A 26,924-nucleotide genomic window follows, 5' to 3' on the forward strand; every position below is an offset into this window, starting at 1 on the left:
AACATATAAACTTTTGGAGATAACGTACTCCGAATTAGTTCGGAATGGCCAACTTTTAAAATAGTGTGATCAGGTACAGATAAGGTTTGTAGCCCCTCTTACCTTGCATGTCCCCCTGTCCCCATGCTCATCAGATTGTATGGAAAATTTTGCCTCACCTGGGTGTCTTCAGTCTGTGAGTTCCTTAGGAGCAAGAGACATATTCATTTTTGTATCCTATTTCCTAGCACAGTGCTTGTAGGAACTAAAAATTGCTTCTGAATGAATAAGTGAAAACTTATGGCTTTCTAATTATCTTAAATGAATCATTTCCATGTAAAAACAGACTTTTGCAAGGAGTTGGGCAAGTGACATGAATCCTGACATGCCAAGATGGACACATGAGGCCATTCGTCTGTGATACTGTAGGTGTAGCTTTTCTTGGAGGCATGTGGCTGGACTTGGAGTCTTCTTGAAACTTGTTCTAGTTGCTGGCTGGTTAAAGTAAGAAATTCTCAAAGCTTTTAATGCATTAATTAAAATTTGTTTAAAGTAGTATAATAATGAATATTAAGTCATTTAGGGAAAAAAATGATGCATTTTTAAAGGTTCCTCTGCCTTGCAAATATAATGAATTATCAAAGGTTACACATATTTTATAGACACTGTTTTTATAGGACTAATTGACTTTCTTTTGAAGCACTGGTATATTGTTGCCAATTCAGATCATTCCATAGTTCAAATAAGAGGTCCCTTTTCCTCATGGCTTTTTAGGGAAGTCTTTTAAAGTAATACATGAAAATCTGATTAATATATAGTCTAGTTTTCATAATTGTATCTGTTGTGATTCAAGGACTGATTTAAGATTTCTGTTTCATTTTATTTTTCTTGTTTTGTGGCAATCACAGACAGTTAGCCATATTCACCTTCTGATACCTATGACACAATTTTCATATCACAGAAGGCAGAACTCACCTTACCAAGCCCTCAGCATTGTTTACGGATTATAGACTCAGTTAATTCTTCTCAAACAGTGCAAACAGTCAAGGTCAGCTCCTTTTTGTTGATTTGTTTCCAAGAAGCCTCGTAGGATCTGCCCACCTCTGTAGCTCCATTTCACAATTTATCTTGGCTGTGTTTCCCTTCACACATTGTATTTATCATCATTTCACTTATCCCAGACTTACTAATCAATACATCAATTAACAAATATTTGCTGAGTTCTTTTTGTGGTGGCACATGATATTTATCTTGCCCAGGAGACATTGCCTTTCCTATGGTAACTACATTTAGGTTTCCCTTTGGGGCGTCTCTCCCTACATCTCTCAGTCATGTGCTTTGGAAGCAGCAGAGCTCTGGCAGTGGGCACATGACTCAGACTGGCCAATCAGTGTAGTCCATTTCTCTGGCCCCAGTGAATTGTGTGGTGATGGGTACACGACATAAAACAGTCCATTAGGAATGAATTCCATGACCTTGGACTAAAACTGTTGGGAAGAGAAGCTGTCTTTCTCCGAGGGTTACTAACCAGGTGCAGTATTTCTGGGGCTATCTTTAATCCCACTATTAGAGGATCTTTGAAGAATGAAGCCAATATAGAGAAAACCAGACCCAAGGAATGGAGAAAGAAATTCTTATGTCCTCTTTAAAAAGCCTGATCCGGGCTTCCTTGGTGGTGCAGTGGTTGAGAGTCTGCCTGCCGATGCATGGGACATGGGTTCGTGCCCCGGTCTGGGAGGACTCCACATGCCGTGGAGCGGCTGGGCCCGTGAGCCATGGCCGCTGAGCCTGTGCGTCCAGAGCCTGTGCCCCGCAACGGGAGAGGCCACAACAGTGAGAGGCCCGCGTACCAAAAAACCAAAAAACGAAAAAGCCTGATCCAACTGTGTCTGAAGCTGATATCAGGCTACACGTGTACCTTAGAACATACACAATTTCTGTCCTTCACTAAAAAGGACTACTGATTAAAATACTCACGTGCAAAGATTCTGAAAAATACAAATTTCTGGTTTCCAAGGGTTTACAATAGATCAGAAAGAATAAAATATAATCATTTCAAGTTAGCATTACTCTTCAAAAGTATGCTATTTTTTCTCTCTAACCCTGAAATTATGTCAGGATTGTTTGCATATATTCCTTTCTTCAAAGATAGATTGCAGAGAAGAGAGCCTGGTCTTCTATTCACCTCCATTTTCTTAATATCTAGCAAAGTGCTTGTACATGGAAAATAGTCAATAAATTTTTATTGAATTTATCTGAAAAGACAACTAATGGTACTCAGGGATTTATGGTAAATGCCAAATGAGTAGTTTAGATCATGACATCCTGTTTTATGTTAAATCACATTTTTTGTCCTCTGGGCCAGGTCTTCATTCAGATTGCTACCACTAGATAATTCGTGTTTTGTTTTGCTTTCTTGAGCAAAGCCATGGCTCAATACTAGACAGAGGCAGCTTTGTGGGGATAGAAGAAGGCGAATTGAGAAAGCCTCCAGGGATTTATGTTTTACAAGGAATATGCTCCATTATCAAAATAATGTTAAATTATCTTGTTCACTTATCAACTTTAAATTGATAAACCATAAAATTTTAATGAGGAAAAGGGAGAGGAAAATTCACTCCCAATAATCAAAAGTATATGCAGTAATAATAATATCTTGATCATAATCATTGTTTTTGACCTTTCCTAGCTCAAATAACTCAGCCACTTTTACATAGTTGCAGTGTAGAACCATTTTGTCACTAGTTAATTAGAACCAAATGCCCTGACAAGGTCTGATTCTTTCTTTATTCTCAGAGCTGTGAATCTTTTTTCTTCCTGGACCAAACTAAAGTGAACTTCGTTCCTGTCTGATATTTATCCAGCTTCAAAAGTGGAAGCACCTGAAGCTACTTTGTTCAAGGTAAGAGAACTAGATATCTGCAGTTAATATTTGTTTCTTTTAAATTTTAATCGATACAGGCATGTGTGGTCTTATATGAGGATGCATATAAAACAATGCTCAAAACAATGTTTTTATTACATTAGTAAGATTCTCAGAAGGAACTGAAAATGCATGAGTGATATTCAACACCTCTATCTTTTTCTCTTGGGTTATGTCATTCTATAGGATGAAATAATGATGGTTAAAGTTTAATTCGTTTCTATTTTTTTTAACAACTTTATTGGAGTATAATTGCTTCACAATGGTGTGCTAGTGTCTGCTCTATAACAAAGTGAATCAGCTATACATACACATATATCCCCATATCTCCTCCCTCTTGCGTCTCCCTCCCACCCTCCCTTCCCCACCCCTCTAGGTGGTCACAAAGCACTGAGCTGATCTCCCTGTGCTATGTGGCTGCTTCCCACTAGCTATTGATTTTACATTTGATAGTGTATATATGTCCATGCCACTCTCTCACTTCTTCCCAGCTTCCCCTTCCTCCTCCCCGTGTCCTCAAGTCCATTCTCTACATCTGTGTCTTTATTCCTGTCCTGCTCCTAGGTTCTTCAGAACCTTGTTTTTAGATTCCATATATATGTGTTAGCATATGGTATTTGTTTTTCTCTTTCTGACTTACTTCACTCTGTATGACAGACTCTAGGTCCATCCACCTCACTACAAATAACTCAATTTCATTTCTTTTTATGGCTGAGTAATATTCCATTGTATATATGTGCCACATCTTCTTTATCCATTCATCTGTCGATGGACACTTAGGTCGCTTCCATGTCCTGGCTATTGTAAATAGAGCTGCAATGAACATTGTGCTATGTGACTCTTTTTGAATTATGGTTTTCTCAGGGTATATGCCCAGTAGTGGGATTGCTGGGCCATATGGTAGTTCTATTTTTAGTTTTTTAAGGAATCTCCATACTGTTCTCCATAGTGGCTGTATCAATTTACATTCCCACCAACAGTGCAAGAAGATTCCCTTTTCTCCACACCCTCTCCAGCATTTATTGTTTTTAGATTTCTTGATGATGGCCATTCTGACTGGTGTGAGATGATATCTCATTGTAGTTTTGATTTGCATTTCTCTAATGATTAGTGATGTTGAGCATCCTTTCGTGTGTTTGTTGGCAATCTGTATATCTTCTTTGGAGAAATGTCTATTTAGGTCTTCTCATTTTTGGATGGGGTTGTTTTTTTGATATTGAGCTGCATGAGCTGCTTGTAAACTTTGGAGATGAATCCTTTGTCAGTTGCTTCAAATATTTGCAAATATTTTCTCCCATTCTGAGGGTTGTCTTTTCATCTTGTTTATGGTTTCCTTTGCTGTGCAAAAGCTTTTAATTCATTAGGTCTCATTTGTTTATTTTTGTTTTTATTTCCATTTGTCTAGGAGGTAGGTCAAAAAGGATCTTGCTGTGATTTATGTCATAGAGTGTTCTGCCTAGGTTTTCCTCCCTTTCTATGGTTTTATTAGATAACTAACATCATAGGTTTTTCATGAGACGGACCCCTGAAATAAGTTTGAATTTCAGCACCACCATTTGTCAGAGCTGTTAATTGTAGACAAGTCACTTACCTTTTCCAGCCTGTTTTCTCATCTGTTCCTCATGGAGTTGCTGTGAGGACCAAGTATTCTAATGTATGTGAGGTCAAAGGACAATGGTAGTAGTAGCAATAGTTACAGATTAGCTGGAGTGGTAATTCTGTACAAGCTTTCCCTATATCCTCCCTAGGAAACTTGATGTAAAGGCAGTTCCATTTTTCCCCAATGTTGAATGGGCCATATGGCTGGCTAGGCCCCCTCTTTCTTCACATTCCACCTGTGTCCCTCAGGGATGCGTATGCGGTTGAACTGGTATCCTTCCAGGATGGAGGGAAACTGTTCTTCAGTTCAGGGTACACCTCTAGAAAACATGGGAATGACAAATAATAAAAAAGAACCAGCCCCAAATGCTGTCAAATTGTGAGTACAAAACTAATGTTGGTTTTCATGTTGCTGAATTTTTTGTTAAAGAAATTAAATTCTAACAAAACTAGCTTTGGTCAAAGAAGTTGACCCAATTTCATATAAGAAATAAGGATGTTACGGGGAATTGAACTGTTTATTGCTAGAATAATAAAGACAACAAGAGGAAGAATTATGGTCTCTCTTGTTCTCTCTTGAATTCCAGCTACTGAAGTTGTGCCTGGACCATAAGAGGTGCTCAATATATAATTATTGAATAAATGAGTGAATGCTGCTAAAAAAAAATAACAGGTGGACTTGGGCTGATTTTTAAGCATGATAAGTGTGGCCATGTAAAATAAACTAGATAGAAGCAGCGTAGCTAAGCCAGGAAGCTGAAATTCCTCTTCTCTGAAGATCTCTAAGAGTAGGTTCAACTCCCATTTCTCCAAGATCCTGTCAGTTTACCTTTTGAAAAGAGGATAGGCCAGATATATTCTGAGGTTGAAAGGCTCTAGAACTCTCATGGAAAGTTCCATATATGCGTGAAAGGTCTTTCCTCATCTTGAAACTTGGAGAGCTTTGCCAGGCACCACAAATATTTATCCACAGTTAGTCTTTTACCCCCAATCATGCCTTAAGACAGATTTTCCTGCTACAGATCCATTTTGCTTCTGACACTATTTGATTGCAAGCCACCAGTTACCTGTGTGTGCAGGTGATAATGACCCCAGTGATATTTATTCATAGTTCACTTTTCCTTCACAGAAAGCAGGAAACAGTTCCTCATTAGTATCTGGGCCATATGTAAATAGCTGAATGACATTGTTGTTTTCTGTCCACAAAGGAGAGAAATTTTGCTCAGGGTTTCACAGATAATACTGATTTTTTTGTGTCCCAGATCATGTTCAGGATATCATCATACATTGTGGTTCTACTTTCCTTTTGAAAATAATGTAGTAGATCAAAGTACTTATTTCTTTTATGTGAATAATGCTTTATTCATTTAAACTCCTAATATGAAACAAGAATATTTATTAAAAGATTTCATGGAGGAAGAAGAAGGATAGACTTCCGGGGAAGATGGCGGAAGAGTAAGATGCGGAGATCACCTTCCTCCCCACAGATACACCAGAAATACAGCTACACATGGAACAACTCCTACAGAACACCTGCTGAACGCTGGCAGAAGACCCCAGACCTCCCAAAAGGCAAGAAACTCCCCACGTACCTGGGTAGGGAAAAGCAGAGAGATTCCCGCACAGAGGATCGGTGCCGACCGGCGCTCACCAGCCCTAGAGGCTTGTCTGCTCGCCCGCCGGGCTGGGCGGTGCTGGAAGCTGAGGCTCAGGCTTCGGTCAGAGCGCAGGGAGAGGACTGGGGCTGGCGGCGAGAACTCAGCCTGAAGGGGGCTAATGTGCCACTGCTAGCCGGGAGGGAGTCCGGGAAAACTCTGGAGCTGCCGAAGAGGCAAGAGACTTTTTCTTCCCTCTTGGTTTCCTGGTGCGTGAGGAGAGGGGATTCACAGCGCTGCTTAAAGGGGCTCCACAGATGGGCGCGAGCCGAGGCTGAAAGCGTGGAGCCCAGAGACGGGCGTGGGACGCTGGGGCTGCTGCTGCCACTGCCAAGAGACCTGTGTGCGAGCACAGGTCACTGTCCACGCCGCCCTTCCGGGAGCCTGTGCAGCCCTTCACTGCCGGGGTCCCAGGATCCAGGGGCGGCTTCCCTGGGAGAACGCACGGCGCGCCTCAGGCTGGTGCAACGTCACGCCGGCCTCTGCCGCTGCAGGCTCGCCCCGCACTCCGTGCCGTCCCTCCCGCCCGGCCTGAGTGAGCCAGAGTCCCCGAAGCGGCTGCTCCTTTAACCCTGTCCTGTCTGAGCGAAGAACAGATGCCCTCCGGCGACCTACACGCAGAGGCGGGGCCAAATCGAAAGCTGAGACCCGGGAGCTGTGAGAACAAAGAAGAGAAAGGGAAATCTCTCCCATCAGCCTCAGAAGCAGCGGATTAAAGCTCCACAATCAACTTGATGTACCCTGCGTCTGTGGAATACCTGAATAGACAACAAATCATCCCAAATTGAGGAGCCAGGAGTCAGTGCTGTGCCTCTGAGGTGGGAGAGCCAACTTCAGGACACTGGTCCACAAGAGACCTCCCAGCTCCACATAATATGAAACGGCGAAAATCTTCCAGAGATCTCCATCTCAACACCAGCACCCAGCTTCACTCAACGACCAGCAAGCTACAGTGCTGGACACCCTATGCCAAACAACTAGCAAGACAGGAACACAACCCCACCCATTAGCAGAGAGGCTGCCTAAAATCATAAAAAGTCAGCAGACACCCCAAAACACACCACCAGACATGGACCTGTCCACCAGAAAGACAAGATCCAGCCTCATCCACCAGAACACAGGCACTAGTCCCCTCCACCAGGAAGCCTCCACAACCCACTAAACCAACCTTAGCCACTGGGGACAGACACCAAAAACAACGGGAACTACGAACCTGCAGCCTGCAAAAAGGATACCCCAAACACAGTAACATAAGCAAAATGAGAAGACAGAAAAACACACAGCAGGAGAAGGAGCAAGATAAAAACCCACCAGACCTAACAAATGAAGAGGTAATAGGCAGTCTCCCTGAAAAAGAATTCAGAATAATGATAGTAAAGATGATCCAAGATTCTATTTCCAAGATCCAAAATCTTGGAAATAGAATAGACAAAATGCAAGAAACAGTTAACAAGGACCTAGAAGAACTAAAGATGAATCAAGCATTGATTAAAAACACAATAAATGAAATGAAAAATACTCTAGATGGGATCAAAAGCAGAATAACTGAGGCAGAAGAACGGATAAGTGAGGTGGAAGATAAAATAGTGGAAATAACTGATGCAGAGCAAAGTAAAGAAAAAAGAATGAAAAGAACAGAGGACAGTCTCAGGGACCTCTGGGACAACATTAAACGCACCAACATTCGAATTATAGGGGTTCCAGAAGAAGAAGAGAAAAAGAAAGGGACTGAGAAAATATTTGAAGAGATTATAGTTGAAAACTTCCCTAATATGGGAAAGGAAATAGTTAATCAAGTCCAGGAGGCACAGAGAGTCCCATACAGAATAAATCCAAGGAGAAATATGCCAAGACACATATTAATCAAACTGTCAAAAATTAAACACAAAGAAATCATATTAAAAGCAGCAAGGGAAAAACAACAAATAACACACAAGGGAATCCCCATCAGGATAACAGCTGATCTCTCAGCAGATACTCTACAAGCCAGAAGGGAGTGGCAGGACATATTTAAAGTGATGAAGGAGAAAAACCTACAACCAAGATTACTCTACCCAGCAAGGGTCTCATTCAGATTTGATGGAGAAATTAAAACGTTTACAGACAAGCAAAAGCTGAGAGAGTTCAGCACCACCAAACCAGCTTTACAACAAATGCTAAAGGAACTTCTCTAGGCAAGAAACACAACAGAAGGAATATACCTACAATAATGAACCCAAAGCAATTAAGGAAATGGGAATAGGAACATACATGTCAATAATTACCTTAAATGTAAATGGACTAAATGCTCCCACCAAAAGACACAGATTGGCTGAATGGATACAAAAACAAGACCCATATATATGCTGTCTACAAGAGACCCACTTCAGACCTTGAGACACATACAGACTGAAAGTAAGGGGATGGAAAAAGATATTCCATGCAAATGGAAACCAAAAGAAAGCTGGAGTAGCAATTCTCATATCAGACAAAATAGACTTTAAAATAAAGACTACTAGAAGAGACAAAGAAGGACACTACATAATGATCAAGGGATCGATCCAAGAAGAAGATATAACAATTGTAAATATTTATGCACCCAACATAGGAGCACCTCAATACATAAGGCAAATACTAACAGCCATAAAAGGAGAAATCGACAGTAACACAATCATAGTAGGGGACTTTAAGATTTCATGGAAATTTTGGGTAGAAAGCAGTGCTCATTTTATAAGCAATTGAAAATCAAATGGTAATTATTTTGAGAAAGAACTTTCTTATTACTGTGGTGGGCTACTGATAATTGTTTAGGATAAAGTAACTAATTTAATAATTAAGTGACTATATTTGTTGCCAAAATCTCTGAAAATGGACAGGTTTCATGTTAAATGGTCTAATGTATATGAAGCCAAAGCACAATTTTTGTTGTTTTTCTTGTTTGATTACTTAATAGATACAGTACCAGAAATAAACCACAGCCTAGAAGCCCCCATCATAGCTAGAATACATCTCAGGAAGACATAATTGGAAGATAAGTTTGAACCAATGAAACCCACAGAGCAGAAAGATACCATTACAGATTTAAAGATCATATATCTTATACACTTTAAGATAAAGTTGATGAATCTGAAGGACCCAGATCACTAAAACCAATTTAGTTACATTGCATATGTAAAGAAAAGACAATGGGTCTAGTGAAACTAAGATGACTAACATAGCAAAAGACTTCAGTGCTCTCTAGTTTGCTTTGAAGGTATAATTTATGAAGATGCTTTAAGGTCATATGTAATACAAATGACAGTATTTCTAGAGATATATTTGTGCTCTGTAGGATTCATGAGTAATAATGCCTGGAGCACTCCAACAAAGGTAGTTGCATGAATTAATGGAGCCATCTGGGCATCAGTCCAATAAAAATGTTGGCTGAATGCTTCCTTGGGGGGAAAAGATGCTGAGAACAGGATAGTTATAAGCAATTGATGCTGGTTAAATAGAACATCTTCCTTACTCTTTTCAGCTTGCTTCTGAACTAAGTCAGCTGTGTGTCTTTGAGAGAGGAAGAAGAAGACTTTAAGGGGCAAGTTTACTTTAATGCAAAGAGTCAATTTTCAAATAACGTACTTCTTTTTGGGTAGACTGACCTGAGTATGAAAACCCAGGCTTACTAGCAAGCCCTTAGTTATAAAGTCTCTGCATTTAATGCTGATATCTCAGATTTATGCTGCACACTTCCTATAAGATCAAAGTACAATATGTAATTCTCAATTTCAATGCAACTACATATTTGAATAAATTTATTTTGTGTTGGGAACAGTGGGAAGAAATGGAGTCAGTTAACTAGGTCTAATAGGAAGAGTTCCCTTCTCTCTTGGCTTGAGGTCTTCCATGGGGACATAAAGAAATAAAAACTCTAGGCTCATAAGAACTTCTGTGTCCCACTTGCCAATCAAAAATAGAAGGCAACTGGTTGTCTTTAAGTGATTGGTAGTGGGCATGGAAGAAAAGAGCATGCTGTGGAATAGCTGAGCTGGGTGGAGTGTCACATGCTTTTTAGAATTGGTCTGAAGGTCACTCTCTCCATTTATAGCCATGGAATGGATGGAGACCAAATTCAGTGTCAGAATGTTTGAAATCCATCCTTATTCTACAACTTTCTAGCCATGTTACTCAGGGCAGGTGGCTTAACTTCTCTGAGGAGAAGTTTAACTTTTTTAATTTACACAATTGGAAAAATAAAACTCTCCTCTGTGTCTTACAATCATTTCCTGAGACGCTATTGAAATAATGTATGCAGATGTGTTTTGCTGGTTGAGGAGAACTATGCCATTGTGAAGTGTGGACATTATTATTCTCTCTAATGGAAAGCTCCCTGAGGGTTTATACCGTTCATAAACCTCTTCCAGCTGCCTACTTTATTTCCCAAACCCTCCTTCTTTGGCTCTTCTTTTTGTTCTAATTACATCCAGGAGGACAACTCCATTAGGAATTAATGAGCTTTAGTACCTTCATTTGCCATCTGCTCCCCTCCCCCTTTTAACAAATGAAGGTGTGTCTCAGCCTCAAGACCTTATGTTGACTGTAGCCAGGCAGATGCGAGTGATTCAGATGAGAAAGATTCTTTATTCCATGGTACCAAGGTCACATTTGGATTTGGTGCTGCTTTTGGAAGCCAGATGGTGACTGGAAGGTGAGAAGAGCCTCTGTTTAGAGCCCTGCTATGGAACACACTGGCCCCACTGGCATTCACTTATTCAAGCAGGCATTTATTCATTCAATTAACATTTACTGTGTCTGTTATATGGCAGACACTGTGCTAGATGGCAAGGATATAAAGTTGAATGAGATGGACTCTTTTCCTTGAATTGCTCACAGCCTACTGGAGGAGATAAATACATGTATCCAGGTAACTATAGTGCAAATATTTGATGTGCTCTAATAGTCCTATAGCACTGAGTCTAGGTTCAGATATAGGGAAAGTTAAAAGAGCTGAATTGCTCTCACAATTGGGGCTTTTCAGAGAAAGGACTGTCTTCTCAGTTCCCTCCATGTCTATTAGCAAAAGGAACTGGTTTGTGGACCAGTGAGTATCTAGTTGATAGCCCCCAATTGCACATCTCTCTTTTCCTTTATTCCTATATCTGCTGTGTCCAGTTTGGGAATCACCTAGGACATAACTGCAATACTGGAAGTATTTGCAAATGTAGAGAATAATAATCTCCCCATCTCTATTTATAATAACTGTGTACCATCTATTGTTTAATGAAGATGGTGGTAATTAGGGTCCTAATAGATAACAGATGGCACACAAAACTGTTACGAGGGTGTGAGTACAGCCCCATAGGAGGGATTGTGCAGGAATCTGGGGCTAGGAGCTGAGACAATCTCTATGTCCAAAGGGAAGAAGAGAGGGATCAGTTTTAGGACCCCAGCAGAAGAAGGACCCCTGGAGAATTGGTCTTCTTGAGAGGTACGGTAACCTTCAGTAAAAGGTTATAGTTAGCCCACTTGGAGGCTATCTAGCAGGGAGAAAGCCAGGGAAACAAATCCCCTGCCTTCACTTTCCTCCTCCCTCCCTCCCATCTCTCTGATGCTCTCCATGGCCCAGACCCAGTTAGAAGTCTCAGGGGCTGGGATTTTGTCAACCTCACCCTTCCAGTTCACCAGAGAAGGGGGGAGAGGGGACCTGGGAGGGCAAACAGAAGATAACCACCCAGGAGAGATCAGGATCCTCACCTGTAACATGACCGTGTAAGAATGTAGACTTGCCTGCCCCCAAAAGTTATGTTAATTATGTATATATGCGTATATATGTGTGTGTGTGTGTATATATAACATAACTTTTTATGCACATTTTATTATGCCTATATATATATACACATATATATGCACATATATACATGTGTGTTTTCTTAAAATAATAGCACACAAGTTCTGTACAGTAAGTCCCCTACATACAAACCTTCAAGTTGTGAACTTTCAAAGATGCAAACATGCATTCGCATGTCCAATCACGTAAGTTCAAGTGTCTGGGGTAAATTGTCACGTGCATGCATCTTCTACAGGTGGTTGTGCTTTTGTGTAGTTTACAGAACTGTATAGAGGACAGTAGTACAGTATCTTTATTTCAAGCCCAGGATGTCCAGAAGCAAGCGTAAAAGCAGAAGTAAAGTAGCTGGTACCACTGTACTTTTCAGAGTACTGGACTGTAAGATTAAAAATGTTTTCTTTATTTTTTCTGTTTGTTTTGTATGTATTATTTGTGTGAAAAGTATTATAAACCTATTTCAGTACAGTACTATATAGCCGATTTGTTAGTTGGGTACCCAGGCTAACTTTGTTGGATTTACAAACAATTTGGACTTAAGGAACGCGTTCTCGGAATGGAACTCATTTGTATGTAGGGGACTTATTGTTTAACTTTCTTACTTGAGATGCTTTACCAAACACTCTTTTTTGTCCTTTTTAAAAATACTTTCTTAGTTATGGAAAATGTCAAACACACACATACATAATAAATCCCTAGATGCCCATTATTTTGCTTTAGTACTTATCAATTCATGACCAATCTTGTTTCATCATGCTCACATCCAATCTTCATAATCCTATGATTTTGAAATACATCCCATGTTTGGCTTTTGTTAGGCCAAAGGCATGTTAAAGCTATTTTTTAAAATGAATCCCCTTTCTCAATCACAAATTAAGCATATATTTTTAAGAGCTGAATCATAGGCAGTAATTAATATATTTTAAAAGGTCAGTCAGCCTCTCTTAACCCTAGATTGTTTTAAAATGATAAATGATTGCAAAACACAATGAATAACATGATTTATATAACTGTTTACTGTGTTATAGTTTAAAAATACTGGCTTATACCTTTTTTTTACCTCTTTTTCTTTTCATTGTTTGGTAGTTAACTAAATTCCTAAATGAAGATTTCTTCCGTTTTATTTATCCCCCACCCCTATATTGGGAACCTATCATGGGGTACCATTCAGTATATAGAACATTGTTCCCCTCTGATTTGTAATGTCCCATCTTCCATATATCAGATTTCAATACATGCATGGGCCTGTGTTGGGCACCTCTTTTTCTTCTGTTGGTTTATTATTTTTTAAATCATTGTGCCAACATCATACTTTATAATATACTATAAAGTATCACTTTATAATAATTCTTCATATCTGGCATTTGGAGTCTTTAGAAGTATCCTAGCCTTTCTTGGCCCGCTCTTCCATATAAATAGGTTCAGCTTGTCATACTCCATGGGGAAAAAATCCTATTGGTATATGGCAGTTGATTTCTAAAATGATCTGAACTACAAAACATATTTGTTGAGAACTTTGAAAGTTTTCTAGAAGTTTATGAACTGAAGGCTTCATGAGGCTTAAGACAAGCAGGAATAAAATATGATTTTCTCTTTGTGCATGTGAAAGCTTGATTAAAAGAAAAAGAATATATTTTTGTAATATTTGTGTGTCGAACATAGGATCCATATCTTTTTGTTTAATGTAGTTTTCTACTCACTTTAAGATCTTTCTTTGCAATATGGGCTCTCAGTGACTAAAAAGGCAAGATTGAGAAGAAATGAGAAATGATTGACAGAATATCTCAAGAGCTCAGTGGTCTCAAAAAATATGCACCATGGACCCAAGGGGCAATGCATAGAAGGAATATATTAATTGGCTGGTGATTTAAAGATATTAATGATGAAGACCATGGCTGCAATACAGCTGAGTCACCAGTCATTTAAAAATGTAGGATCTGAATGCTTAGGAATTGTATTAGTTATCTGTTTGCTGAGTAACAAATTAGTGGCTTAAAACAACCCAGGTTTTATGGGTCAGGAGTCCAGGCACTGGGTCCTCTGCTTGGGGTCTCACCAGGCTCTGATAAACGTGTTGAGTGGGCCACATTTTCATGTGGACATCAGTCTGGGGGGGAATGACTTCCATGCTCATTCAGGACGTTGGCAGAATTCATATCCTGGTTGCTCCAAGACTGGGGTCCCCAGCTTTTTGCTGATTGTCACTGGAGGCCACCCCAGATCCTAGAGGCAATGCAGTTCCTCCCTGTGGGCTTCTTCAGTGTGGCTGCTTGCTTCAGCCAGCAAGGAGGGTCTCTGGCCTGTAGAAGGCCCGGTGCCTCTTTTATGAGCTTTCACCTGATTAAGGCCACACAGGATAATCTCCTTTTTGATTTACCCTTTTGACTTGGGACCTTTATAACATCTGCCAAACCCCTTCACCTTTGCCATATTCAATTGTTTAGAAAAAAGTCACAGGTCCTGTCTATGCTCAGAGGGAGGTGGTGATCATACAAGGTGTCAACACCAGGCGAACAGAGTCATAGGGCCATGCTAGAGGCTCTTTGCATAGGGCTAAAATAAAATGGCAGAAAAATTGTCATCTGTGGTCACAGTTCTGGCCACCTGGTTCTTTAAAAGTAAAGGGCGTTTCTGGGATGAGACCTGCAGAGGCAGAGGTGTTAGGGTGAGGTGGGTGCAGCCCGTTTTGCCTTGTGTTTGTGAGAAGCAGAAGGAACACACATTGCCCTCCCCGAGCTTTCAGGGTATCTGTGCTGTAGGGCTTGGGAGCTTGCTGTGGGCTGTCTCCCCTTCAGAGCAGTAGATGTGGGGACGCAGACACGTGGCTCTGACGGGCAGGCAACACGGATCTCCTTGCAGTCAGCAGCCCAGGAAAGAGTTAAGCCTTGGCTTTTGTTCCTGAGCTAGGAGATTTTGATTAGATGCTTAATTGCTAGTGGAACCTCGTGTGTAGGGTACACGCTTAGCGACCTGAGACAGTCAGAGACCAAATTTAGTCCCTACTCTTAGGCCTGCTCCCAAGGACAAGAAGAAAAGGAGTTGTGAGGTCCATTGTTGGCACAAACGCTGGGTGAACAATCACCTTCCTGGCCCAGCAGCAGTTTCCTGGTGCAGGTGATTCTGTGGCATTTGTGCCGTACAGCTCCCTTCACCTTTCTGGCCCCAGCCTGCAAAAAATTTCTGGCACAGCAGGGAATTAGTGCCTAATGGCAAGAGAAAAGGAAATTAGCATTTCCTAACAGCTAACCAAACACAAAAGCGTCCCCCAGCCTTGCATGGAACACCTCTGACCATCCATCCCTCCATGGCCGAGCCCTGCACCTAACAATTTGTGCTTAATTATACAGGAAAAAAGAAATCTGTTTCTCTGGGAGAGCCTCTGAGAACCTGTTGGGGAAAGCTTTCTGGCTGAGGCAATGGTGAAAAGGAATTACCTTTCCTTTTCTTCTGATTTTGCAAAACAGCTGGCAGCAGACACTGGCACATAGAAGTTGTGTAGGAAATGTGTGTCCAATAAATGAATAAATATGTGAATGAAAAAAAAACTGTGAAACACTTACACAAGAATATTCTTCTTTCAAAAGAATAATGAAAAATAATTTCATTCAATAAGAGTCATTCTTAGTTACTGATACATGACTTAGTAGTTCCCATTCAATTTAAAATGTTCCATTTTTTTCTGGTACTTCATAAGTTATTAATTAAATGTTGCTCACTTTTAAGGCCAATCTGTGAGACACTATTTATCATGTCTACTCTAAAGTTCCAGCATCAACTCAGGCGGGGCTTCACCATGTACTGATCATGGGACCTTGGCCTCTCATTGCCTCAGTTTTCTCATTTGTAACATGGGTATAATAATAGGCTTATTTCATAGGCCTATGAGGAGGAAAACCTCATATATATTTGTGTGTGTCTATATATATGTATTTAAACAGTGTCTTAGAATAGTGTCTGGCACATGATAAGCATTATAGAGTATTGACTGCTGCTACTAGTACTGTTATTATGAGAACTAACTGTTGAGAATAATCCTTCATATACTGCTTTATTCCACTGAAGATAAAGGAAACTAATAGAATATTAGAAATCAGATTAAACACAGAAAGCCAGTAAAATATACCAAGACAGAAGATGATGAGTGTGTAAAAGCATAGAAGAAAAAAACGGTTTTTGTTTTTCTTTTCCTTTTTTAAAGAAGGAAAGAGCCTAGAAATAGGACAAAAACTATTTGTTGGCTATACTGACATGGAGATCGCTGGTGACCTCCATAAGTAAAATTTCAGGACAGTGGGCAAAGAGATTATGGTGAGAGAAGTCAGATGGATGTAAATTATAGAGTACATGGGACGTGAGGAAATGGAAACAATATATGAAGATAACAATTTTGAAAAGTTCAGACATGAATTGGCTAAAGAAGATATGCAGGGATTAGGGGAGGAGGGAGGCTTTCATGTTGCATGTATAGTTTTTAACATTTTAAATTGGAGTTACTAGTCTAGGATGAGGTTGAATTTTGGCAAGAATCATTCATAAGGAGTAAATGGGCTGTAGAAAACGCAGTGCTGTGACGTACTTGAGGAGATGAGAGAAAATGAAATGCTATCTGTAGTGCACATGGCCTTTTACCTTTAACTCCTGTAGTAAAAGGGAATACAAAGATCAATGCAAACGCTAATGAATTAATGGATTTGGCAGTGGACTATTTACTGACTTCTGTGTTCTTAATGAGTTATGAAGCACCTCACCAGCTCAGAGTGAAGGAAGTAGAGAGGATGGAGGAACATTTGAGGAGGGCAGGTAAAGCTTCTCAGAAAATAGTCCTTAAGGAGAATTAGAAAGAACGTACTGTAGGTCAGAGCAATATTTCCAGTCTTGAAAATCCATTTGAAGCTGGTGATTATTAATTTATTGGAACACCAATTTGCCCTGCCACATGATTTTTCTCCAGCTACCTGGATATAAGTTACACAGAGGCAGAAAAGAGTGAGAGATAACAATCGAGGGAAAATACAATTAGTATTTTTTTTACCTTTTTCCACTTCCCCGCTCCAACTCTGGGGAGCCTTCATGGACATGGCTGCCCTCCCAGACTCCAGCAGCACTCTGTTATCAAAGAAATGGAACATAGGTTTCCAACTTATTAATTTAGCAAAATCAAAAATTATATATAATGTCTTCTGTTGGCAAAGATTTTTGCAATATAATTTGCTTCCATCTTTTGACAAGTAATTTGGCAATGTCTAGCAAGATAAAATGTTAATAGCTTTTTACACATTAATTCTAATTCTGGAAGCTTATGCCAATAAATAATTTATAATCCAGAAAATTATTATATAAAGATGCTCATTGTCATGTCATTTGCAATAACAAAAAATTAGAAACACCTTTAATTGTTAACAATAGGAAAACAGTTTAGGAAATTATATCCACTTAGTAGAAAATTACACAGTTACTATAGTATAATGCTTAATAAAGAAAGAATGAAGAAAGCTGACCTAAAATTGTGTCTTCCTTATGACAGTAATTATGTAAACATATAAATATTTATTAAAACTTAAAATCAAAATAAGGTTTTAAAAGCTCTGTACCAGTAATGGGGATTTTATGTTTGTTTCAAAATATTTTTTAACATAACTCTTATAATTTTGTTTTTTCTACTCCTTTTCTTAAGAATTTCTTATTATTACCTCATTTTTCATTTCATAGTTTCAAATAAAGTCAGCAATTTTGTCATCAGAGAAGATTAGACTTATTTCACAGTTCATAATTCCAAGTTATTTGGTATAAAAAGACCATATACACTTGTAGGTGCTTTCAAAATAAAATTTCGAGAATTTTTTTTTTTTTTTGCTTAGTCTTTCCTAGTATGGAGATTAAGCAAACGACCTAAAATTGCTAGCCATTCTTTTTTCATTTTTCTCATTTTATTCAATTATCTTGCCCTTCACAGAAATGATAACAAATGAGTCTGCAGTTGCATCTGCCAATTTCTTAAATCCTCTATTATCCACAATATGAAATCATACTGCTATGAATGCTTCCAGTATTTTCAGGGCTCTTTAGTTATTATACTTGAGCATTCTGTATGAAGTATCTTATGTAAGTGTAAAATTTAGACACAACTTCTGGAAGCTTTTGATTTCTTAGTTCAGAAGTGAGAGATGCTTAGTCCAGCCATATGGTTAACAATTAATTGTATAGTAGGAAGCTCCTAAATTATTGTTTTATGGATACCTGGCAGTTTTCTTGCCATTTCTCAGAAGTTCTCTATTAAACACATTCTCTCTCTCTCTCTCTCTCTGTTTCTCTGTTTCTCTCTCTCTCTCTCTCTCTCACACACACACACACATTGTGATTAAAAGCAGACTTTGGCATTATGAAGTCTAAGGTTCAATTTCCAGTTCTGTAGTTTCTGGGCCACTTCACTTGAGGCAAGTAACCTAATGTCTCTGAACCTTGTTATTTTCATCTGTAAAATGGAGATTACAATTATATCAGACAATCCTCAAAACATCCGTAATGATTTTAGACTTTCAGAGTCAGGTACAAGCAGGCACTCAGTAAATGGCTAGTGCTTTTATTATTTTATTATTATTTAGGTCTTGGTTTTCCTTGAGTCTGTGAGTCCCCGTAATGAAATGTAATTTCCAGTAGATTAACACCTGTTTTCACCAAAAATTTTAACTGAGTTCATTACTTTCTGTGCAACCCAGATTAGTTTTCTGCCTTTTTTTCTGTGCCATATGTAGGTGTTCAATAGATTTATTTAATAAATGTATGAATGCATGAGTGCGTAGATGAATTTTTAAATGCTTCTTTTTGAGAAGGTAGAACACATGTGACACAGTAGAACAGATAAGAAAATAGTCCATGGAAAAAATGGTAAAGTCACGTATGTGCCCAGGGCCAGCCTAAGAAGAATTGCTTTTTTTTTTTTTTAAGGGAAAATGTGTTGAATAGCTTATTTTAATTATTTTTAAAAGTTAAGTACAGGTACCTCCCTGGCGGTCCAGTGGTTAAGACTTCGCCTTCCAATGTAGGGGGTGTGGGTTCAATCCCTCGATGGGGAGCTATGGTCCCACATGCCTCGCAGCCAAAAAACCAAAACATAAAACAGAAGCAGTATTGTAACAAATTCAATAAAGACTTTAAAAAGTGGTCCACATCAAAAAAAAAAAGTTAAGTACAAAAATTTGCTGATGATTTACATATTTAGCACCAATAAAATAATGTGAGATTAGCTGTACTAAAGCAGAATGTTGAGCTACATTCACATTAAGTGACATTATATAGTCTAAATTTGTGGAAAACTTCTGAGATGCCTGATAAAAAGTAAGATGGTGAGTGACCTTTGAGCAGAAAAAGACAGAAAGAGAAATGGCCTTTTCTACATCCTATTGTGCCTCTAAGTAAAATGCTGGGTAATCTAGCTACAAAGCTATATGTCATTTGGCTTTAGGCACCTAGTGTGATTTACCTTGTGAAGATCAGATTTTGCCATGGAGAGGATTTGTAAAAGTATCACACATTCCAGTACCGTTGGCAACCACAGCTACCAAAAACTCCAATTTAAATTGATGAAACTAATATCAGATGATAGTATCATTTCCTTGTGGGTGTTTTGGGAAAAGGTGGGTAGGAAATGTATACAAGTGAATACTTTATTCACTGAAATAGCAATTCATCATTTTGAAAACATAAAATACATTAAAGTTGTTATAGCATCAGGCATTAATATTTCACTGTACTTTAGACATTGCCTACAATCAACATTTTCTGCCCTTTGAAACAGAATCATGCTTGTGGTATGCATTAATCATATAAAAGATTAAACACTGAAAAGAAATTCAGCCTTTAAAGACAATTTGCTTTGATTTATTCAGTGGGTTCTTCCAAAAAGTTAATACCAAGAATTATTGCTTGTTGAATTGGAGTTACAAATTCTTTCAGAGTTTCTTAGTATTTTCTGTAATATCAGTATCAAGGAAGGTAAAGCAAATTTACATATTTATTAGGAAATACAGGTACCTAATCATAAAACAAGAAAACACAGTGTTTTTATAGACTTTATTTTTTAGAAGTGTTTTAATTTTCCAGAAAAATTGAGAAGATAGTATAAAGTGTTTCCATATACACTATAGCCATTTCCCTCTATGATGATCAACTTATGTTAGTATGTTACATTGTTACAATCAATTAACAAATATTGATACATCATCATTTACTATACTCCATACATTAGTCCAGTTCCTTAGTTTTTACCTAATGTCCTTTTTCTATTCCAGGATTTCATCCAAAACATCACATTACATTTAGTTGCCATGTTTCCTTAGGCTCCTCTTGGGTTTGATAGCTTCTCAGATTTTCCTTGGATGACCCTGACAATTTTGAGTAGTTAGGTTTTTGTAGAATGCCCACTACTAGAATTTGTTTGATGCATTTTTCGTGATAATATTGGGATTATGTGTTTGGGGGAGGAAGACCACAGAGTAGAAGGGTTATTTTGTCAGATCACATCAAGTGTACAAAGTATCAATATGCATTATGAATGCTGAGGTCAACTTTGATCACCAGGCTGAGGTAGTGTTTTTCAGGTTTCTCCATCATAAGATTACTGTTTTCCCTTTTTCATACTGTACTTTTTTGGAAGGAAGTCAATATGTTCAGCCCACAACAAAGGAATAGGGAGTTATGCTTAAGATGGAGTACTACATAAAGTATTTGGAATTCCTTTGCACTGGAGATTTATCTATTCTCCTGCATTTATGTATCCAATTATTTATTTATATCAGAAGAACTCATGGATTTTTATGTTATACTTTGGGTTATAATCTAATTCTACTTTAGTTACTTTGTTCCTCAAATTGCTCTAGTCCTGACCCTTGTGAACTCTTTTCAGTTGGCTCTTGTGCCACTCTGAGGTATCCCCATCCTATATATTTTTTTGGAACTTCCTTACTTTCTGACACTATAAGATGGTCTTGTATATAAATCTTGTATATTTTCTGCCCCAGTCCTAGAATCAGCTATTTCTTCAAGGATAACTAGGTCTTTTTAGTGGAGAACGGTATTAGACAGCAGGATCTGGGTGTGGGGTGTGCTAATTGCTGCTCGGATGTCATTGCTTCTAGATCTTCTCAGCTGACAGAGCAAAGAGATAATATGTGTGTACATTACCCATGTATATGCACATATCTATAAGTATCTCTATATAACCATGCGTATTAAGGTAATATGAAGCAATATTAAGCTAAACATAAATGTATATTGATGGTTCCAACTTTAATCTGTTACTACATAGATCATCTTAGCCTCATCTCTTGCTTATCTTTAAATTTCAACTCCAGCAAAACACTTGGCTTTTAGAAGTATGAAAATCAAATTGTAGCAACTTTGGGAAGCCACATCATCTAGCAGAAAAATTTTTTAAAGGGCAAGGTGTATATCATCAAATTTTAATTTATAGTCAGCAGTACTTTTTAACATCAAAAGGCCTCCAGACCTCTGCTTCCAAGAAGATGAAGTAGCCCATTTCTCCCAGGTTCTCCCACTTAAAACTAAAACCCTGAACATAACAACAAACAAACATAGGAAGACGCTGAAAGGTGGAAATGAGAAGGCAGACTTAACTAGGGACTTTGGGACTTGAGGAATAACATGGTGATGAGTCCCCTGTGTTTCCTGTTGCTTCCCATACATCCTGGAGAGGGTATTACAGGAACCCCCAATCAATAACCACCAACAGAACAACAGACAAAAAAGCTTCAAAAAAACCCAAAAAAACCCTGTTCCCCCTAGCCAAAGTATGAGGAAAGGTGTTGCTAAAGACAGAAGACATTTGGGCAATAATATACACACTACTCGAGCCAAGTGCCAGTGGAATATACACACAACTCAAGCCAAGTGCCAGTGGAATATTGCACCCATCCCCTATGTCCTGTGGTTTCAGTTGGGCCAAGGTAGGATTTGATCTTCCACACCACCCCACTCCTGCCGTCCAGAAGAGCCAGCGCTCTGATTCCCCACCAGGGTTGTTTCAGTGTGGCCCAGTGGTGAGCTGAGCCTCCACCCCTTTCCATTAGCAAACAGACTTTAAAAGGTGGTGCCTGACAGGCTAGTTAACACTGGGCTGCCCTCACACAGTCGTAGGGTCCAATGGTGGGACTTAGCCTCCATCTCTCCCTGACATCAATAAGAATAGGGTGTTACAGGTTGGAGGGAGTAGGCACCCCACTAACCCCCAACACATGGTATCAGTGAGACCCACTGGGGTGCTGAATCCCCATAACCGTCCTGAGGCAGTAAGACAGAATGAGATGCCCAAGCAGGGCTAGTTGGCAGTTCTCTTCCTCTTACCCTGGTGTCAGTGGGGCCAGCAGGTAGCTGACCCTGTACCCACACCCGGCGTCAACAAGAAGGAATGAAGTGGGAGGAAGGACAGCAAGCACTTCACTTCTCCCCTCCCCTGGTGTCAAGAAATCTACTGGGGAGATGAACTTCCACTCCTACTAAAAGGCAACACAATGATATTAACGTTCCCACTTTTGGGGGGAAGGTGTCAGAAGGGCCAGTAGGTTAGCTGAACTTCTACTTAATCTGTCTGCAGTGAGACAATGTAAGTGCCCACTTTTGCTGGGGTATTGTCAGTAGGGCCCAGTGGAAATCTGTACATAACCCCCCAGTCCTCATACTACGCCTCAAATAGGATGACTTCCTTCTAAAAAGTAATAATAAAATTAAATGGGTTACAGAGTCATATAATAACTCACAATGTTTAGAATACAATGGAAAAATACTCATGGCACCAAGAACAAGGAAATCACAGAATAAATGAGAAAAGACAATAAACATACACCAACACGGAGATGAAACATCTATTGAAATGATCAGACAAGGATTTTAAATAAGCTGTCACATAAATGCTTCAATTAGCAATTATGTGTTCCTTGACAGAAATGGGAAAAATAGAAAATGTAAACAAAGAACTAGAAGTTATAACAATAAAAACAAATGAGAACAGTAGAACTGAAAAATACAACAATCAAAAAACTTTGCTGAAGAGTAGAGTGGAGATTACAAAGCATAGAATCATGAACTTAGAAGAGATCAGTACAATGTACCATATGTACAGAGAAAAATAGACTGAGGGGTAGAGATGGGAGAAAGAACAGGATCTCAAGAAGCTGTAAACAGTAAGAAAAGCACTAACATTCATATCATCAAAGTTCCAGAATGAAAACAGAGAACAAGTACGACTGACAAAGTATTCAAAGAAATCATGACTAAAAAGGTCCCAATTTTTTAGAAGACAAACACAAATTCAAGAATCTGAGCAAACCCAAAGAGGAAAAACGCAAAGATATCCTTGCCAAGATGCGTCATAATTAAACTTCTGAAAAGTAGAGACAAAAAAAATCTCGAAAGTGGACAGGCAGAAACAATGCATCACTTATTGAGAAACACCAATTCCAATGACAGCATATTTGTTGTCTAAAACTCTGGAGTCAGAAGCATTGACATAACATTTTTCAAGTGCTAAAAGAAAAGAACGCTCAGCCACAAGTTCACACTTTTTATACCCACTTTCTTGTTTGACTTGTATTAATGGAGTACTAACTCATCTTTCTATATCCGGGACTGCCGTCACCCTTCTCCAAAAATCTAGTCACAGCATTTCCAGAGTGATCTTTCTGAAAATGAAACAAATTTTTCTTATAAAAATACCTGATTGTGTTATGAAACTTTTCTCTCTTCTAAGTTACCAGTTAAAATCCTTCAATGGATTCCCATCTTTCTTGGAGTAAAATCTCACATCCAAACTCTCTTTGTCCTTTTGGGCTGCTGTAAGATTATGGTGCAGGTTGGGTGGCTCATAAACAACAGGCATTTTTTTCTCACACTTCTGGAGGCTGCAAGTGCAAGAATAGGGTGCCAGTATGGTCAGATGAGGGCGCTCTTCTGAGTCACAGACTTCTCATTGAATCCTCACAGGGCAGAAGAGCTTCGGGAGCTCTGTGGGGTCTCTTTTATAAGAGCACGAATACCGTAATCATTTCCCAAAGGCCCCACATACTAATACTATAACCTCTGGAAATTCAGATTTCAACGTATGAATTTGGAGGGGAACACAAAGACTACACCATAGCACTTACTATAGGTACATGGACCATTCATGGTCTGGCTTCTACCACCCTCTCCATTGTCTTCTTTTCTTACACTCCAGTGAGCATTTCTTTCTTTTTTTCTTTTTTTTTTTTTTTTTTTTTTTTTGCGGTACGCCGGCCTCTCCATGTTGTGGCCTCTCCCGTTGCGGAGCACACGCTCCGGACATGCAGGCTCAGCGGCCATGGCTCACGGGCCCAGCCACTCTGCAGCATGTGGGATCTTCCTGGACCGGGGCACGAACCCATGTCCCCAGCATCGGCAGGCGGACTCTCAACCACTGCGCCACCAGGGAAGCCCCAGTGACATTTCTTATACTGATTATGAATGGAACTCCTTTCTGGACTGATGCTTAACCATTCATTTTCTGGCAAACATGAATTTATCTTCTCTTTTCCTCAAAAATTCACCCTTCCTTCATGTTACATATCCATTTCAATTGCCTTCTACAGGAAGCCCTACTGATATCCCCCATATACTACTGTCCACAGCATGAATTAAGGTCTTACCGTGTCTTCCTATATCACTCTGTAATAATATTTATGGTAACTATGGATTTTTTTATTTAAGTGTCACAATACATTGACTTCTAGGTGGCACGATAATGATTTTAGTAACAGTAACACTGGTGCCTAGTTTAACCCATGGCATACTTTAGGTGTTCAATAAATGTTTGTTGAATGAATGAATGGTCAGTTTGAAATCTTAATCATGTTACTTTTCAAAAATCTGTTAAAAAGATATCCACAGTTTTCCAGAAGATTAGGGACTTAGGATCTTCAACTTGATTTAATAGAGGAAATTTTTACTCATACATCATGCTTAAATACCTCAAAGTAAAACCATTAACCCAGGAATTTAAGGTTACCCATTTGGACTTGCAAGCCAATAATTAATATCTCCTGCCCCGACTGTATTAGATGGTTTCAATGTTCCACTCATATCTCCCCAGCACTCATCATTCCAGTATATGCTGATAGAATCATGCTACCACCTGCAATTTTCCACCTTAGGGCAGGCCAGAAATGTACAGGAGTTAATGTATCTGGGTGTAGCTTTCAACCAAGGAAAGAGGGACTGGAAGATAAGTACTTCAAGTTTCTCACCGATTCTTGGCATAACTCTGAGACATGTTCTGTAGAGTTTCACAGAACTCCCCTGACGTACTGGCAGCAGTTCCCTGCAGGAGTAATTTATTCAGTAATGCACCTCTGTTGGCTTCCTTCCATGCCTCCATTCTCAGTTCCCACTCCACTTCTGAGTTTTCTGGAAGCACCTCCCAGATGAACAGTTTGCATTCAAATTATTCCCCCAGGTTCTGCTTCTAGGGGAATTCAAGTTACAGCCTCCTAACAATCCAGTGCTCCTTACAGAGCCATCACTGGTACAAGTACCAAGGCATGGCACATTATGTATCACTCCTCCTAAATCCTAATATTTTTAAACAGATAGGAAAGAGCATGACCTTGAAGAGAAAAATCGTTTATATGAGAATAGCCAATGGATAAAGGGAAGGAAAGACAGTGCCATTTGTTTTCCATTAATGATAGTGTGAAATTTATGGGCAGATGGTCTAACAGGTGTGACTATAATTTGAGGAGCCTGCTCCCTTGGTTACAGAAGACTGCTATTGTTATTATTATGGAAGCACAACCTCATGCCTTTATTGCTTCACTTGATGTAGCCTTTTCCTTTACCCTTAAATCTTTCTACATCACTGAACTGCAACCAATGGATTTATTTTCTCCCTATAGCTCCATCACAAAAAAGACACACATATGCACACACACACACACAGAGTTTTGTGTATGCCAGTGCTAGAAAAGACAAGCTCATGGTGCATGTATGCAATGGATATTGTACATTACAGGTCTCTGTGAAATAGTCTTCTGCAGGTTCCTATGTTTACTTTATGAATAATTAACTTTAGTAAAGTTAATTTCCTGAAGATCTTGATGAAGACTGAAGAAAGGACGTAAATTTTAAAGAAAAAGACTTAGAAACTTGCCCTTTTTGCCCTCTCTTTGTGTCTTAATGAACAAAGGATAACTGGGCCTTTTTTGAAGTCTTTGCTTGAGTTGAAGACACAAAATGCAACCTGTACTCTTATAATATGTTCAGTTTATGAGTACACAAACTTATAAACCGTGAATTTCCCTAAAATTATTATACCATTTAGAAGATGTTTGCTTGGACGTTTACTTAAAACCAAACAATTGAGGTCTATATGTCCAAATAATTTCCTTCTCTCTTGCTGTCTCCATTTCAGTTTCCTGAGTTTCTGGGAAGGCCTGGTTTCCCCAAAGGAATGATTTCTGATAGAATTCTGGAGGTCTGACCCAAGAAAAAAAAATCCAGTGTAGCCAATGAATTGAGGACAAGGTTTCCAATCAGGTAGGAACATTTAATCTCATACATTACAATCACCTTAAGTAAGGTGTGCTGATAGCTGGATATGATTTAACTTCTTGGAAAAAGATGCATATATAACCTACCCCACAAGGAAGCTGTTCTCAATTCCCTTAGAGGTTGTGGTGTTTATCAGAGAGTGCCTTGGGAGAAAATGAATACAATAACAGTATAATGCTTTTTTTTTTTTTTCATTTTTAGCTCATTGTTGCCAAGTACACTTGGTGACCTTGGTGCCTGTGGTTTAATCCCAGGAGGTTGGACATGTGGAATAGCACATTAACCCTTTTTAGTATTTTCTCCCAAGACAAATCATTTTTATAGGTTGTCTCCATGGTCTTCTAGTTGCTTATCAAAATTAAGCATCAAGTCTCCTAAGTGAGCAATAGCC

The 26,924-nt window shown here is 39.1% G+C and overlaps 1 long non-coding RNA gene across 1 annotated transcript in view; it reads left to right on the plus strand.

Moving 5' to 3' along the window:
• The first annotated feature begins 2,866 nt into the window (after positions 1–2,866).
• The window catches only part of LOC308610300, a 45,770-nt gene continuing 21,712 nt past the window's right edge, over positions 2,867–26,924 (plus strand). The window contains exon 1 of the long non-coding RNA XR_014014498.1: positions 2,867–2,881. This is a non-coding gene — a long non-coding RNA (uncharacterized lncRNA). The remainder of the gene's footprint in view (positions 2,882–26,924) is intronic.

The sequence above is a fragment of the Mesoplodon bidens genome, assembly GCF_964165515.1.
Source record: "Mesoplodon bidens genome assembly, contig: HAP1_SCAFFOLD_289, whole genome shotgun sequence".
NCBI lineage: Eukaryota > Metazoa > Chordata > Mammalia > Artiodactyla > Ziphiidae > Mesoplodon > Mesoplodon bidens.